General features: G+C 36.0%; 1 pseudogene; it reads right to left on the bottom strand.

Annotated features, from left to right (window-relative positions):
- Positions 1-3,850: 3,850 nt before the first annotated feature.
- On the bottom strand, positions 3,851-5,239 carry LOC125833321 (uncharacterized; annotated as a pseudogene).
- Positions 5,240-7,708: the final 2,469 nt, after the last annotated feature.

Here is a 7,708-nt window from a genome sequence, read left to right as displayed (position 1 = left end):
AAAATGAAATATTGTAATATTTAGGGGTCTAAACTTATTTGGTTCATTTTTCACAATTCCTAATTACGCTTAGGGTTTTAGAAGAAAGTTCAAGAAGAGAAAAAGAGGAGAAAAAGTTCAAAGTTCCAAGCATTCGCTCAATAAATTCAAGATTTCGCCAAGAACCTTATTCTTTGAGGTATGTATGCTTCCATAGTGTTGGGTTCGTTCACCCACACATGAATCATGAATTTCTTTTGCGAATCTATCCGTAAATATTGAGCAATTTAAGTTCTTGATGAGTGTTCTTCTAAATCTTTTTTTGTTGAGGTTTTGAGGAATTCTTGAGTTGAAAGTTAGTGATTTGAGGGTTGTTTTGAGTAGATTAGTGTATACTTAGGTTGGGTATTCGAATCTAAGTGAGTGAGGAAGAAACCATTTGAATCTAGGTGAACTAGGGTGAGAAAACGAGCAAAGAAATTCATCGGGGTTTTCTTGGAATGGGCTGGCGCGCCGCCGCACGATTTCACCAACATAGAGTGTATATAGGTAGAGGGCTGTCTTCCTGTGTCACTTAGTGCGCGAGGGTCACCACCCCCACCCCTTTTCCATTGTTTTGCCTGTCTGAGTTCTTTAAAAGGATTATTTCAATCACTATTGATTCTAACTACTCTAAACTACTTCTAAACATCTAGAAATCATTCATAACATGAATCGTAACCTTGAAATCATAATTCAAATTCAAGGTAGAGTTAAGAGTTAAGTCTTGAGAGTTCTTTCAAACATTTTGAGAAAGTTCCTTGAGTCCTTTTGAGGAGTCTTCTACAATTTCTAATAACTTGTTTCCAGACTCAAGTAAGTGAGTATGAGAATGAGGAAAATGTATTCATGAGTCTACATTATCATCGAGATCCTTCATGTCATGATTCATAACAATTCATAATTCAAATTCAAGAAAGAGTTAAGAGTAGAGTTCAAGAAAGTCGTTGAGTTCAATTGTGAACCCTTTGAGATAAACTATCGATTTGAGCTAAGTTTTGAGGAAGTAAGTGTGAGAATGAAAAGAGTCGTATACATGAGTTCCATATTGTTATGTAGACCTTGAGTCGAGTCATTCATGCACATAAATTGTGCATGAACTCTCTAAGTTGGGTATCTTCGAGAGGAGTAGTATCTTCAAGTTCTAAGCCTTGAGTATTGAGTTCCTAACCCGTTGAAATTATATTCCTAATTAGAGGGCTATTACATGTTACTTATTGAAGGTCCTTGAGTTGAGTTGTTCATGCCAATAATTCCGCATTAACCCTATGAGTTGAGCATTTTTGAAATTAGTAGTATGATGAAGTCCTTGAGTTGAGTTTTTCATGCCCATAATTCCGCATGAACCCTCTGAGTCGAGCATTCTCGAGATGAGTAGTAACATCGAGTTCTTGAGTTTTGGAATTGTTGAATTCTGAGTATTGAATTATATGTATAGTTATTGAAAACCTTGAATTGAGTCGTTCACGCCCATAATTTAGCATGAACCATATTTTGAGAAGTCTTTTACAATCACTTTAAACTTGTTTTAAGACTTGAGCACTTAAATTTGAGAAAGATCAGAGTTGAGTTCATTTTCTTTAAAATGATATATGGGTCATCTTAGGCATATTTTATATGCCTAGGAACCAGATACTACCCACATTTTGGCTAAGTTCGGAATCATTTTCTGTTAATTTATAGTCGTGTCGAGTCTTTTGAATGCATCTATACTAACCAACATGATTAGTTGTGTAGGTGAGTTTAAATGAAGGAACAAGCACTAAAACGGACATTGGGAAGTACGAGAGGATCCAAGTTAAAAATAAGCAAGAAAGAAGAAGGAAAAAATAAAAGATCAAGGAAGGTTCGTACCCTCTCCTCGTTGTGGAGAGGGATTTCATTCTTACTCACTAATTATCATTTGAGGCAGAACGGTCTGTGACAGCCCTACATCGCGGAGAAGAGAAGAAGTCCTCAAACTAGAGTTTAACAACCGCTCTTTGTCGTGCCTCAAAGTGCCAAATTTGGTCGTTCTGGGTTCAGTATAAATAGACTCATATTTTATTTTATTAATTATTGTTTTTCAGGGTTTTGAAGAACGACGAGTTGGAGACCTATTTCATCTGTTTTTAGGGTTCATTCCTAAACTCTTTTATTTCAATCTCTTTATGTTATTTGAACATTGCTTAATCAAAATTCTTGATATGAGTAGCTAATTTCCCTAGTTCTAGGGTTGTGGCTATAGGATGATTGTAAATTATTGAAGTTTTATGGATTGACATTAACTATCATATGAATCACTCTTATGTTATTGTCACTACAACATTTTAGGCCTACGGCCACACTAAATTTGTACAACGCTTGTAAAGTGTTGCCTAAAATATTTTTGGGAACGCCAAAATGTAGCCTAAATTATTAACTTTTGGCATCGATAATATTGGCAACACTTGTAAAGCGTACTCTTTAATGGTATAGGCTACACTTTATAAGCATTGTCATAGTATGAAATAAATGGCAACAACAATTTATTTTAGTATGCTTGAGTCGCTGGACAGTTTGCTTGGAAGGGATGTCAATTAAATAAACTTAATGAATCATAAACTCATTTAATCTGGAAAGAAAGAAGTACTTACATTTAATATGGATGTCAATTTTATTCAATAGGCTGAACTTCGAATCACCAAAATTTCGGGGAAACATCATATGATGCTTTTACGACAGTGTTTGGAAAGGAGCAGCCTGGTTGACTTAGGTGCTATGGTAGATCAGTGACAACAAGTTCTTTGAAGAAAGATGGGGAAACTAACGAGCTAAAACAGAAACAAGCCAATGAAATCACTTCTCTAAAAAAAGAAATGAATGAAATGAGAGAAGAAATGTGACATTTCGTTAGTCAATTGACTCAAAACATCCCTGGATTGAATGTTCGAGATATGCCAAGGTGTGTTCGATCTAACATTACTTCACCTATTGATGCGAGTAGTGCACAAGCTGTAAAAGGCCAAAATCTTCCACATTCTTTCGGGTCAACTCATGATCCAGTTCTTCAAAAGGTATTTTGTATTTTTTCAAATGTTCTTTTTTTAGAGCAATAAGTTAGAAAATTAGTATCCTAAAGAACTATATCCTATGTGATTGCAAATTTGTGATAGTTAGCTAATTAGTCCTCTCAGTTTCTTGTGGTAGTTCGCTTTTTAATGTAGTTAATCTGCAAGCTTTCTAACTTCATGTTTGAATCTTTCAAAGTAGCTCTAGTTTTGGCATGATTAATCTGGAATTTATATTGAGAAACCTCTGAAGGTTTTCACTTGCCATGGGTTGTGGTGTTGTTGGTTCCTTGAGGCTTTGCTCTATCTTTCTCTCTTCTGAACCACTCAACTGTATTTTCCTCAACTTTGTCTAGTTGTTCTTCATTCAAATCATCCTTGTTTTGTTTGGTGATGTATTTCCTTTATTGATGTATCAAATTGTGAAGATGGTTTTCTTGTTCTTCTTGTATGTTGGTTTGTTCCTGCACAATAAGATTATTATAGTTATTATGAGTAGAAATAGTAGAGTTAAGTGTCTTACCTGACTGTGCCTTAGGCTGATATTGTTGGTCTTTCCATGTCTTCTCTTGTGGTGAACCAGGTCTTCCCATAGTGTGGTGATTCAGCCTGTAGTTCTTCTTCCCATTGGTTGCTGATTTGTATGTGTAGTTGTGGCTCTATCCGGCAGTCCTTGCTTGGTAGGGATAATAGGAGTCGTAAGGCCAATAGGTATATCATTTTTAGCCTGATTTTTGTCTTAGTCGAGTAGCAAACGATTGAATAATAGTATAGGGAGCTGGTTCAGGGGAAAAGTTGAGGGGTTATGGATTGACTTTTCGAGCTCTTTCCAATACCTTTATTGATCTCTTAAGGAGGATCAATTTCTTCAGCTTGCTCTAGTTCTTGAACTTTGGTGGCTCAAATTTACTCTCGGTGATAGTATTATTAGCAACAAAATCCGTTGTTTCTAATTGATTGTCACGATGTCTCAAGCTTTCGTAGAGTGAATTTGTACTATTTTACTCTCTGCCATCTGTATGATCAGTTTTTGGTGTCTCTTCATCTTGAAGAATGCCATTAGTGACACTCTGTGTATTGGATGAATCATCTCGAGTCGGTGTTGTTAGGATCTGACTAATTACTTCTCTTATGAGATTGACATCATAATTTATGCTGAAAGTTCTCCCATTGTGGCTTATATCAACCTTTTCTTCTAAGAAATCTTAAGGAGAGTTGTTTGTATTTGTTTTAGCTAGTGTTTTGTTGTTATTTATCTCATCGAGTTGTTCATTCCCTATTTTTGATACATCATCTGAAAGAATGTATTGTGATATCAAATGCCAAATGCTGTTGTGCTTCTATTGTTTCACCTGTTTTCTGTATGTTCCGTCTTCGTCTTATGCTTCTGTTATCTTTTCGTTCTTATCACTAGATGCAGTAATAGTCTCTGTGGCCTCACATTCAGAGAGATGCATGTTATTTTCCTATGTTTCATCACCATCGTTTCCTAAGTTTGAGATAGTAGAAGATGCTCCTCTTTGAGAATCATCATTTGAATCACCAGACTCATCTATTTCAATTGATCCCTTGTCACTTGAAGTGCTTGCTACTTCATCTAGCTTTTGTCAGAGGACGATGCCTTTTTTCTCAGCTTTTTTCATGACTCGTTCTTCGTTTTCCTGTTTCTCATGAGGGCTGTCAATGTTTTCTCTGGTAATACTTCCTTCATCTCACTTATATGCCTTATCACATTCCTCATTCTTGGTGTCTGACTCGTTGGAGTTCTCTTCGTTACACACTGTTGTATAGTGAATACTTATATCAATAATTCATAGAAAATTTAATACATAAGGAGAGGAGACTAAGCAATCACATGTAGAACAATAGAAGTGCTCATGACTTACAGTCACTACTTGTTGCTAATTGATTATATGAGTGATCTTGAACTTCTAGAAGAAGAATTCTCTTGATTGCTTCTCGTACTAGCTTAACTGCTAAAAGCTTACGCGCTTCAATATCTTGGTTATTTGCATCCTGATTTGTAGTCATTGACTCTCTTTCAGAACAACTCAAAAATGAATCAGAACTTTCAGCTGCACAACACTTGTTGCCGCCATCCTTGTGATTATCTTCATCAGCTCCACGGATCACTTTGATGTCCAATTCTATAGATTCATCTGAAATCATATGTCTATGATCAGGCTCCACATGCTCATATGCTACAATCTGATTTTTTGTACATAATTTGTTTTAATTTTTAATTTTATTTTAAATGTGTAGGGAAATGGAGGTGATCAAATTTGAAGGGTCGCCACAAGTCAATTTGATCTCATTGAAGTGGATGATGAAGAGTTTTTGAACTATTGTAAAAGTTTGAATATGTTATATTTGATTTTGTGAAATATATTCATTGCTAGAATATATTGAACTATTGTAAGAGTACTTTTTGAACTATTATTGTGTACACATATTTAGAATATTGCTTTATAAGTATGTGCATGTACACAAGACATACTATCTTTTGATGTTTATTGCAAATCTATATATTTGAATTACTTATTCGCTAATTTGATTCTTGAGTTTATTTATTGCAAAACAGTATTGGTGTTTTTTAATTAGAAATTATGGCATATAAATCTTTTATAGCCAAAATAATATTGCCACACTTAAAAGTGTAGCCATAGGACTGTAAATTGTGGTATGCACATGGGCAAGGACTACACTTCAAAGTGTTGTCATAAATAAAGATAGGAAAGGCAACACTTTAAAATCGTGGGCAATATGGAAGAAAAGACCACGCTTGAAAGTGTAGTTGATAAGGCAACACTTTTAAGCGTAGCTGCAAAGCGTGGCCTTTTAGGCTACGCTTGAATGTGTAGATAATAAGGCAACACTTTTAAGCGTAGCAGCAAAGCGTGGCCTTTTTGCCTTTTAGGCTACGCTTTTAAGCGTAGCTAATAAGACAACATTTGCAAAGTGTTGTCTAAAGTCAAAGTTTACACCTCTCTAGGGTCTAGGCTAGCCCTAAAAAGTGTTGTCGAAATTCAAAAAGTGTAGCCTTTTATCAAAGGGCACACTTTTTTCTAGTTTAGACAACACTTTTCTAGGGTGGCCGTAGTCCTAAAATGTTGTAGTGTATTTTTCGTATTTCTTGCTTGATCACCACTGAAATAAACATCTTATCTGAATTGAACTCGGAAGAGGAATAAGAGGATAGAACGTGGGGTATGAGAAGCATCATTTTCTGTTAAGAATTAGAGTTAATTTCTATCTATGATAGGGATATACCTAGAGACCTTGTTGGGTCATTAGAGAGGAAGAAATCGTAATTCTTGGTAATTGGTCCAACCTATCCCCACTCAACGATGTAGTTAGGTTTCAATTTATCGTAGGCGATTAGAGGTCGGAAGACCATAATCATATATTTAACCCTATGATCCTTGTTTCGATAATTGATGAATATCCGTTTAGCAATATAATAATCATGATTCCTAATGTAAGCTACAACCCTAGACTTTACCCAATCATTCTTCGAACCCTTTAGAAATTGAATCACTTTTGTTTAGCTTTTAGTTAAATTGTAGATTATAAAATCAATCACTCATTTAATCTTGATAACACTTGTGTTTAATTGAAAGTATTGGAAAACTCAAATTATTCTAATTGTAACTCTTTGTGGGTACGATACCCGACTCTTAATAAGAGCTACTTTAATAATTGAATAAGCATGTACACTTGCGTGTGCGATTGGACGCAACAAGTTTTTGGCGCCGCAGCTGGGGACTTTAGAATTAGAAAGCATTTGATTTGTCTAATTTCTGAAGTTAAAAAGCAAGTGTTGACAACTTGATCTCATTTTGCAGGTTGTGTGGAACTTTCAAATTGGAAGACGATCAGGACTTGGTAGAGCCTCTAGTTGAACCAGAAAGATTTGTTCATTACCCGAGAAGGCAAAGACGACTCACTTACCCATCCCTCTGGTTGCTAGTGAACCAACAACTCTTGTAGAAAGAGTTGAGTGGGAAGAACCTGTACTGATGGCTGAGATGAAAGTGAGAGACGTGGCAATCCCATGCACCAGCAGTGTGACTTCATGCATTCAGAAACTTGAAGCTAGTGGAAGATTTGAACTGAGTCAGAGAATGGTACAACTATTGCACACAAATGGACAATTCACTGGTTTATCGCATGAGGATCCACAAGTTCATATGCAGAATTTCCTCGAAATCAGTGACACTTACACTCCAATTGGAGTAAACAAAGATTACGTGAGGCTCACTTTATTTCCCTTTTCTTTGTTGGGGAAGAAAAAAGATGGTTAAATTTTGAGCCCGCTAATTCCATAACCTTATGGGACGATCTTGCACAAAAGTTCCTTATTAGGTTTTCCCATCTGGAAAAACAGCTAAACTAAGGAATAACATACTGAGTTTCTGACAAAAAGGAGGAGAGAACTTGTACCAGGCTTAGGACAAGTTTAAATCGATGTTGTTGAGCTGTCTGCACCATTATCAGGCTAACGAGGTGTTGGTCCATGCCTTCATTGAAGGATTGGAACCTAACACCAAGATTTTACTTGATTCAGCTACAAGTGGATAGGATTTGGTGAAGACTTATGCTGAGTTGTTCACCCTTCTAAACCAGATTTCACAAGGTAACCTCGAGTGGAATGGAGGAGG

Source organism: Solanum verrucosum, unplaced genomic scaffold (genome assembly GCF_900185275.1).
Source record: "Solanum verrucosum unplaced genomic scaffold, falcon-dt-bn FXZP01000274.1, whole genome shotgun sequence".
Taxonomy (NCBI): Eukaryota; Viridiplantae; Streptophyta; class Magnoliopsida; order Solanales; family Solanaceae; genus Solanum; species Solanum verrucosum.
Note: the sequence above shows the minus strand (reverse complement) of the source record. Positions and strands in the feature narration are given on the sequence as shown.